This window comes from Aphis gossypii, chromosome 2, assembly GCF_020184175.1.
Source record: "Aphis gossypii isolate Hap1 chromosome 2, ASM2018417v2, whole genome shotgun sequence".
NCBI lineage: Eukaryota > Metazoa > Arthropoda > Insecta > Hemiptera > Aphididae > Aphis > Aphis gossypii.
Genome location: NC_065531.1, coordinates 25,354,930 through 25,366,054, shown reverse-complemented (window position 1 = coordinate 25,366,054; position 11,125 = coordinate 25,354,930). Strand labels below are relative to the sequence as shown.

Here is an 11,125-nt window from a genome sequence, read left to right as displayed (position 1 = left end):
TTATACGATTTGTTGAAGAATATAATGATTTCAATGAAAAATATTATATACCAGTTATCTATGGTATTAATAATTGTTATTTTAAAACAACAGTTAAAATTATTATGGTTATTAGTTGCTATAAATAGGTAATGAAATTTAATTTAAAAAAACAACAGCAGGTTTGTTGAAACTTATTTCTTTAACTTTTTTTCTTAAATTTGTTTTTTTTTTAATCAAATTTAATATTTTGTCAAATTTAAACCAAACATTTTTGGTTTTTGCTTAGCGATTAGCAAATTTTACTAATTTATAATGATGACTTCTGCAGCGACGCATGTGCGAACATTAAAAAAAAAAACTGTTATTTTAGCGAGTTAAGTTTATAGCGCCGACCGATAATATTATAATAATATATCACGCGCCGAGTGCGTATTAAAAAAATAATATTATTATTTTACGCGCATTATTATACCTATAACACGTAGGTACGAAAATACAGGAAATACGAGTGGCGTATATGATTTTGCTGCGCGGTACATAATAATATAATATATTACGATATTATTATAAGTAGATAAAACGTCATAATAATATATATATATAATATGCACACACACACATCACACATGTATACATAAATATGAGCTCGGTGTGTTCTATAGGTTATTCATGTATATTATATTGTATGCCGCGCGTTTGCGATTTCAAATTGCAAATTGCAATATAGCTCATGTGTAGCAGCACAGGTTATGTTATTATGTGTATACTCGCACGCGTGTATGAGTTAATATACAATTACACTGTTTGTGCACAGGACGTCGTCGTATTATGTGCGCGCACAGGTAGTCGAAAGAATAATGAATGTATCTCGGGTCGGATCTAGACACTCGGGCGGCGCCCCGAGCAATAGGTGAAATATCACCGTCTATTTTTTATTTTCTTCATAAGATTTTTTTTTATGTATATCTAATATATAATATTTTTTTATTACTGTTTTATTTGTGAGAAAAAAAATTATAACGCCTGCACAAATCCAGCAGCGGCGAATGCGCCCGTTCCTACGCGTGGTATATAATATAGGTAGTTGCATATTATAATATATGCACCATATCTGATACATATATATTTGTAATAACTAATAACTATATATGTATAAACTTCTTAGACATACCACGATTATAATAATATTATAGCCGGCGATTTTATAGTTTCCCAGGTTAGTTCCTATATATGATCGTATATAGTTTAATGGATGATACACAGTATATATGTTATAACTGCGAGGTGGCTTCGTGCGAAAATAATTTTTGTAAAAGTTTAATGGCGTTTGTCGTTTAGTTGATAACTGATGTATTATAAGTTTCGGATCTTTGAAAATTATTGATTTACTCAAGATCAAATAAAAGGCGGGCGAATGGATACCGCTCTGCTGTGGAAAAGGGTGTTGAGTGGATCACTGTTATAGATTTGTTAAATTTTAATTCAAGGGTATAATATTATTATACACAAAAAACGATTTTTGGCCTATCAGTCTATATCACAAATTAAATTTCATCGTATGCTTTTTTGATATACATGGCATTAAAAGTGATTTATTTTAGTTTTATATTATCAGCTATAGCAGGATATATTTTTTTCCGGAAATATTGCACTTATCACATTATTAGTATTAATTATTATAAAAAAATATATATTTACCATTTCGTATCATGTTCAAATGGAAGCTCATGGAGAACCTGGAGTGTAACCGTGGTAAGATGCGCATTCGATGCAATATCTAGCATTGCCGACTAAGGAGTTGCGGTGATGATGTGCAGAAATACTAACCTAACCAAGACGATACCCTGGTTGAACTCTTATCAAATGTTAATATTTTATGTGATTTCTTGTTTAAATATTAAAATTTTAATCACGTTAGTTAAAATAGTATAAATTGTTATTTAATTTGAAATAATTTAATCAGGTATTGATATGCATATTATTTATAACCACAATAATAGGTCAATAATTAGTTATAATTTTATAATTAGCTTGGTAGTTTACGTATATTTTTATTTTTACTTTTCTTGATTACCTAACTCGAATTATTTTGCTGGTCCCTTCAACTTCTAGTCAACTAAGCTTGAGAGTATGCATTTGATTAACTGAACACATATTTGATAATCGTCTGACAATCTCGAAACAAGAATTTAACGAATTTGTTTTTCCAGGTGAGCGGGAATCGGTCATATTATTTATATTTTACGAGAAAAATGATGTCAGAGGAATACTCAGAAATTGTCGAATGACGACCGAATATTTGTTGCTCCGCAGAAATATATTATACACGTAGGTATAATACGCGTAGGGGTTTTGGCCAAGCGATAAATGTCGTTAAAATTCGGTGCTCGAGATAAACGATGATATTATGTAACAATATATTATTATGAATATGATAATGGGATCAACGCGCTCTATGTACGCACCATAATAATAATAATAATAATAATAATACTTATTATTATATACTATTATACAAAATAATAGAACGCAGCGCGATCGATATAGGTACGACCGAGGCGGCGGAGGCGCGCGAGCGTGGTATTTACTAATTGGTGTCGGGGAGATCGTACACCTTAGATAGTTAGATATCGTATTATGCCATGCATATATCATGTAACTGGTGCCTAGGTGTACCTATTATTCCCCGTCGGTTTCGTCTTGCAGGCGACGAAATGTGTAACGATTTATTTCGGGCGCGCTCGATCGTCTTTGCCAGTATGTACAAGAGTGGGCCGGGGTCGTATCTCCGAATTCTTGAGCCTCGCACACACACACACGTAATATATTATTTTATAATATATGCATCGCGCCGTGTTTTTAGAAATATAAAAAAAAAACCCGACCGGGTCCTCGGAGGTCGCGGCGGACTGATGAACGGGCGGGCGATCGGTCCCGATAGCTAGCTCATCGGAGTTTTGTTTTGTTTTTTTTTTTTTTAAGAAGAAAAAAATAACTTTTTTTATTTGTGTCGTCTCGACGACCGCAACGGTCTCTCCCACGCATACCCGTCGTCCGATTATACATACGCTGACATCACAAATAATAACCACCCGTCACCGTTTGTTTTTAAACCCACCGTAACTGCAGCATCCATGTACACGACACTACCGATGTAGGCTTGGGCGAATCTCGTATACGGTTTCGTTATAATATAATATTTTGTACGACTTTTTATCCCCCCCACCCTCACCGCAGTCAACTCTTCTAACGTTTAGGCGGGCGTATCGTGTGTCCACATTCCGTGTATTTAATAATATTAAGTAATATGTATGTGGCGGCGACGGCTGTCCCACAAACGAATTATATATTAACATTGAGTATATATATAATATATATGCGTATTATACTCAATGATATTATTTACAAGCGACGATGACGACGATAAATACCACAAAAAAAAAAAATAATAAACATAATAATACATTACTACCTCTACTTAAAATCCGATATCAACTATAATAATGATGGTGACAAATACTGAAAAACGTTATATTTTCATGCACGTTTTATAGTTCTTCTACGCGCTTTACCAAACCTTATTTCTAGAATTTAGAGGGGTTAGCGCGTGTTTGGAGCAGTAAAATATCTAGATAAAATTGACTTGAGAAATTTACATATAGCGTTAAGTCATGGTAGGAACCCTTAATATTAATTCCAAATGTCAGTTTTGCATATTTGCATATTGATCTAGTATTACAAGTTCATTTAAATTAAGCTGACTTTGAACAATATAACTCTCAATATTTTGTAGAATTTAGCGATTAGTACAACGGTCTTGAGAATATTATATCATTGAGGTCCTTTAAGATGAATAACTCAGTGCATGACCAAAAACGAAATGTTACAACTTGTTACAACTTACTCATGAGATGCCAAATGAATTGTAGATATAGATAGCATTAATTAAGTATTTATAAAATAACTTGGTTAATATGAGTGCGGTTAATTCATAAATATGGGGCGATAATAACCCATAATATTCACCTATTTGCACCAATAGTTTTAGCTCTTCATTTATGTTATTTCCCAATTGTTTTTAAACGTAAAATACAACTAAGATTTTAGACTTGTCATGTACAAATGCGCAAATCCTACGCTACAAAAAAAAAAAAAAAAAAAATCCGACGTGATGACTGCGTTCAAATCACCCACTCATCCCTGACTTTTTTCCAATAATTTCATAATTTTAGTTCATCTATAGTCTGTCACAACATAAATATATTATGATTTAATATTTAATTTCTACCACTATGTGTACATACTGATTCATTAATCATTAAGGATTGATTGCTCATTTCCATTTTCCTTTTAATAATGAATTTATTCGAATTCTGATTTATGAAATTTTTAAATATACTTGAAAATTCTTGAAATTTTCTAATCTTAATGGTATATTTAAAATTTTTAAAAATCAGATTTTGAATAACAGCATTATAAGAAAAAGGGGGTGAGTACTCTTGGTCAATGAATTTTCATATAGGAAGCAAATCGAAATGATTTGTATGTACACGTTTACCTATATTAATGGTGTGTGGTGCTGCCAGTAAGCTGCAAACGAGTAGGGGATGCGGATAACTGCTGCAGTTCGTCGACAGTGTGTAGTTAGACATACTTCAAGAACCTAATGCTCTACCACACTGAATGACGAGTAAGTATAGACTATCAAACAACACCGGAAACACGAATAACGAATATGCTTTTCGGCGGGTGAAGAGTAGGACGAACCACGTGTAATAAAAATATGCGATCGCGTCTTCCAGTACACAGGTCGGTGGTTTTACTATTTTACGATGACGACCGTACAAAGAAGTCCACGTACGAGTCGTACAGCGAACGGCAAACGCGTATTGCGTGCATAATAAACTTGGCCACTTGGGTGTTTACTGCAGTTAAGCGTATTAACATAATACGCGGGGTGCGGGGTGCAGTTACCTCGGACGCATAATTAATTACCGCGGATTATGGTCGTCGTCGCAGGTACATCATGATAGACGTTCGTGTAAAAGTAATGATACTTTGTTACATTGCATTATCGCGGTATATCTATAAATATAATATCTAAAGTACCTTTACACCTAAATAATTACTAATTACTACAATGTATCGGACGCACATGACCTCTACAGTCGGCGTGTTTACCTATAATACGTATATATATACATCACAGTACAGTATATTTCATACTATCGGAACGGTTATAATATTATTATAATGACGGATTAAATAATAATAATAAAAAAAAAAATCGAAAGAATAAACCGCTCCTACTATCTTCCCACCACCGCGAACATGCCCGAGTATGTATTATACACGCTATACATGCGTAATCCTAATTCTCAGTCTATTACAATAAATATATATATATATATATCGTAAAGACCCCGCGCGTATGGCAAGTCTTCGTAATTATAAATTCCGCCCACGTGATACCGAGTAGCTCTATCGCGCGCGCAAGATAATAAAGCACAGCAACAACGTTTCAATTGACGTTTAAAAATAATAAAATAAAAAAACACCTGCAAGTCGACGATTGATGGAAGCAATTTGTCAATTTACGTTCGTATAATAATTGATAGATCGAACAAGTAGTCGTAGAGGTCACCCGAAAGATCACCGCGCGCAACCGAGTCGTGAGACTACATCTTCGTTATTATAATAGCAGTATATACCTATACACGCATATTATCATATTATAGTATATTAACTTGACGTTCAGAGTGTGTGTGTGTGTGTGCGTGTTAATGTCAGATTGTCGGACGTTTCAAAACGTTATTTTATTTAAACGAATGGTGATGTTACGTACAGAACAATATATATCTCGAATTGGATTTGGGTAAAATAAAAATAATCAACAAACTATATTATGAATACTCTGTAGATCTGCATGTAAAGTAGTTTTCCCTAGTGGTGTACAACAATAAAAAAAAATAAATCTGGGGATTCATTCTGATAATATGTAGTACATGTTTCGAGTAGGTCACTATATAGACTGCAGTAGATATGATAAAATTTTAATTCATTTATAAATCTCTGTACACGAAAAACATGATTCTGGGCGAAAGAAACTGGTGAACAGCATTTATTCTTAAAAACAGTTTTTTTTATAAATTGATTATTTTTTTTTTTTTTAATTCGGTTTAACTGATTTTTATCAAAAAAGTAGCGTATATTATAACTTATAAATCAATTTCGACGCACTGTAGCATTATGTGAATAGGTTCGTAAAATAGATAGCTTAAAATAAGTCTAATAATTTCAAAAATTGTATTATGTATAGATAGAAAATAAAATATGATAATTTATAAAAATATATAAAATATTTGGCGAACTTACAGTATCGTTATTTCCTTCTGAAATTCAACAAAAAACAAAATTGATGTTTTTCGAAAATGGTGGTTGTGTTTATTTCCGTTTTTTCTCTGTTTCTTATTAGTATTTCCTGCAAATTAAGAAAATTACTGAAAATATTCTATTTTTAACGCCTCTAAATATCACCTGCATATTCAACTTTGATATAATAAATTGAGAAATCACTCTTAATGTTCAAGACTTAATCAATTTTTCTTTTCTTCAAAACACACATCATCGTAAAACTTTTTGGTGCAGCAATCAACAGTTATAATATATCGTTGGAATAATTAAGAACTCTGCTGTAAAAGTATCGAAAGAGTTAGAGTATCCGGTATCTAGTCGAATACATAGTGTAATTAAATCAACAAAAAAAATAAAGATAACTATAATAAATTTGTCAACATTATTGTAGTTTGCGAATTTTTTTCTCAGCATTTAACATCAGCATTATTGTAAAAGTCGTAAAAAAAAATTATAATAAAAATTTTTATATTAATATTATATTAGTCTTATTAGGTATAGAAATCATTTTGGTGGAAGCATGCTGGAATCGATCAACATCAGCTTATTTGCTGAAAACGGATATAATTGGTGGAATAGAGCAAACGGAAACGTGTTTTGCCCTATATATTATCGTTATGCACAGGTAAATTATACGAGTTAGTATGTCTCGATGCACATTTTGTGTATAATTAATACGACGTGGCACTGCTGTTTTCTCTTGGCGAAATCCATTCATTCGTACGTTGCTGCCGACGCCACTCAGACGTAGGTCACACCACGTGCGCGTATATACGACGGTATTATACATTATTATTATTATAACGCGTTGCGGGAGTTTTTCTCTTTTTCTTATTTATCTTCTTCTTCTTTTCCTCCTCCTTCTCCGCGCCATATGCATAAAAATATAATATACTATTATATCTATTATTCGTCCTTTTGATTGATATCAAGTCGCTGTTGCAGCCACTGTGGCTTCCTGAATATAATAGACGCTTGCATTACATACCTATAATATAATATATTATCATCATCATCATGCTATATGAGCGCGGGTGTGCTCGCGAAGAAAAATACAGCATTAATGAAGCTGTATTATTATTTTTTATACTTATACGGCATATAGGTAACCTACACACGTTGTTATATTATATCACATATGCGAGTCTTTTGTGTGCGCACACCGATAGCTCAGCGTACCAACATGCATCTACCTATATAATAATATAATGCAAAAAACACTCAACGACTACTACTACTACGACGACGACGACTATACGCCGCCGCTGCTGCTTAATACCCTCGAGCTCGCGAAATGGCCCTCAGAAACTATTATTATTATTATATTGTTGTGGCTCGGAACTCTCGCGAGTAGGTATAGAATTATATTGTGTCGCGTTATTATGTTGTTTCAGTGGGAGAGTATTGATATTATTATATTGTTCCGGGAGAGAGAGAGAGAGAGATTTTTTAATTTTTTTCCCCGACGACCAGTAAAACAATATTATTCGCAATGAAAAACGTATAATATGGAATATTTACGGGCAGACGTGTGACCTAGCTCGTTTTCGCCAAAAGAGGGTCGCACGCTGCGCTCACATACATATTAGTATATTATGTCAGTAAGCCAAATGACGGTGGACGTCTATACATCCGCAGTATCGTCATTCAACATATTATCGTGGCGGTCTTTTGTCATTCGTGTTGTAAGCCGTTAAACCATTATTTAGTAGAATTGACAATTCAAATTTAAAGCTATTTTTATAACATAAATCATAAACGATCATGATGCTTTTTTGAGTAAATAAAATTGTTTGATTACTGTATTGAATGTTTAGACATTATTATTGCGTTTAACCTTCTTAACCTTTAAGATGAATATAAGGAGGGAATAATGTTACCAATCTTATTCCATAGAAACATATCTTTAAAGGATTACAAAAGCTTATGGCGTTCAATTTTGTCGGGAATCAGCCAAACTCTCAAACTTCTAAGCAGAATCCAAACTAACCAGACTAGTCCTTATGTTTCTGTAAAATGACTAATGAAAGTATACTTTATATACTATATTTATTTAAGATACATATTTCTATATTTCAAATATTACAGTATTATAATAAAATGTTATTATATTCCACATAGTTACCTCTTAAATCCATCAGTTCAGAACGTCGCAAAAACCTTTTACATACTTTCACTACGATTTATCCGATCCCACACCCTCGAATATCTGACCTATTCCGTTCGCGTAGTATTGTAAATTACTTGAAAATAGAAGAAGTTTAAAACAGAAATGGTGTCGTGACATTTTAAGTGATTAAAATTGACTACTATGCAACGCTATCTTACAGTTACATCAATTGATAGTTTCTTTACCTACTGAAAATTTCTGAACACTTAATAATACATAATTATTCATAATTTGTGCTTAATGCGTAAAATGATAATTGTTTACTCATCGAACAAAGTATTAATACATTACGGATCGCTATCTGTAAAACATACAATTGAAAAATATAATGAATACGTAAAGTAATCATTTTAGTTAAAACCACTTATTGAGTTACGTTAAATAACACGAAGTATAAGTAACTCGTTATGTAACTCAATTTCAATTTTTATGCCATTTAATACGACGACCTGCCTCGGATGATAATAATGCTATTATACGACAGTAGTACCTATTATACAGGCACACTCTGTCACATTGCATATTATTATATTGTACAAACCGTACGTCCTCCTATGTGTACGATATCATGTTATAATATACGTACATTATAAATACGATATACCAATGTTCCGGTTTCGTTACTGTACACCGCTATACACTGTGGTATATTAATATAACACTATTGCTGTATATACAAATATTATTATTATAGGCATACCTGATACCTATATACTAAGCATATATATCATTATAATATTGTATATTATTACTTTACCACTGCCGAACGCATTACACCACAGCGGTGCGTCGTCGTCGTCGTCGTCGTATAAAGTTATATTACGTACCTAGTAGTAAATCTAATAGGAAAGAAAAGAAAAAAAAATGTTTATAACAGGATCGATTACAGGTGCGATGGGTTTCGCAGGTAGACCGCTGATTTTTGGCAGAAATCCAAGGCTCACCGCCGTATCCCGGCAAAGTACCAATATAAGCAGCGATATTATACTATACGCCTTCCTACATTTATATATACCTATATAATATGTACGAAAGATACGATATATTTGTAGAATACGCGTATATTATAACTACACACACACACACACACACACCACACACACACACACACACTAACCTAACGTGGTATACACATATATAGGTACGCACGCAATCGTCCGGTGAACCGTCGCCGCCGCGCATAATGTATTTTCTGTCACATAAACTATTCGTCCCAAAAACAGGAGAGAAGAAAATATATATTAATTTCGGATACGGTATCGTTTTTGATAGTGCGTTGTATAAATGTATACACATATTATGTTTGTGTATGTGTGTGATTCGTTATTCGCCTCTTCTGTGGTGTATACGGGCCGGCATTCCTGAAAAGAAAAAAAAAACGTGTTTCTCGTGAATAGGTGAATTTAAAAATTATTTCTTGACGTATGATAAATCGACTTAGAAATTAAAAAAGCGGAATACCTGTGTTTTTTTTAATCAAAAAGTAATAGAAAAAAAGATTTCATCTTTGAACGCGACACGACACGGCAACGAGGACGACAACGAATATATAATATATACTATTACTATAAATAACATTATCACTGTTCATGATAATATGGTCGAATTCGGTAATTCACTGTTTACATTGTGTAGAACGTGCGACGCATAAGCGCATGTATATAAATATTATTGGTCGATCAGGTATATATCAGATATTTCTGATTTCACAATGAACGCAGGGTATAGCAGAGAACTTTTCTAAAACTGTTAGTGTAGCCATGTAATGATGTACCTAGGTATAAATGTGAAATATTGAATGAGTGCTTTTTTTATTGATATAAATATTTAATATTTAGACTAATAGTAAGTGGTTAGTTGCGATATACTATTATTAAGGGGGTTGGAGCATAGCATGTTTTAAGGAGTAATATTTAGGCAGTTATTATTACATTCATTTTTGAACTATGTCATTGTGTGAGTAGTTAATGAACATTAGTGTATGTAACTAACGAAATTAACTCACAAAAATATTATTTCCTATATGAAATATTATGTTTGCATATAATTAATGGAAAATATAGAACTAACACAATCATTATAATATTATTGGAATAAACAAAAATAATATTGATACTGAATATTTTTATAATTCTATTTTAATTTAAAAAAATAATTTATGGACATTTTAAATAGGTAACATTTTTTTAGAAAATAAAATAATTTAAAAGAATACTAACAAGAGATTTTTTAATAGACGTTACAAATAAACAGATTATAGAACGAAGGATTTGCTGGATAAGCAATTATCTCAAAAATTATTACTGGATTATTAGTATTAAGAATTGAGATTAAGACATCAAAATATGTATGACTGAGACTGATATGCGTTTTGAATACAGTATTTTAAATACTTGAAGTGTGGACAGTTGAATTTAGTATGGTTAATATTTTTAATTGGATTACAACATTTAGTGAATCTAGCAAAGTCGTATAAAATCGTGTGTATTTTTAATTGTAAAATAGTGAAAATTAAAAAAAGTATTTCACCTTGTCAACATTATTAAATCGTCAACATCT

General features: G+C 32.2%; 1 long non-coding RNA gene across 1 annotated transcript in view; it reads right to left on the bottom strand.

Moving 5' to 3' along the window:
- Positions 1–321: 321 nt before the first annotated feature.
- Positions 322–11,125, bottom strand: part of LOC114128683 (uncharacterized) — a 101,837-nt gene continuing 91,033 nt past the window's right edge. The window contains exons 7-10 of the long non-coding RNA XR_007604431.1: positions 9,684–9,927; positions 6,520–7,384; positions 6,358–6,463; positions 322–1,809 (exon numbers count right to left, since the gene is read on the bottom strand). This is a non-coding gene — a long non-coding RNA (uncharacterized LOC114128683). The remainder of the gene's footprint in view (positions 1,810–6,357; positions 6,464–6,519; positions 7,385–9,683; positions 9,928–11,125) is intronic.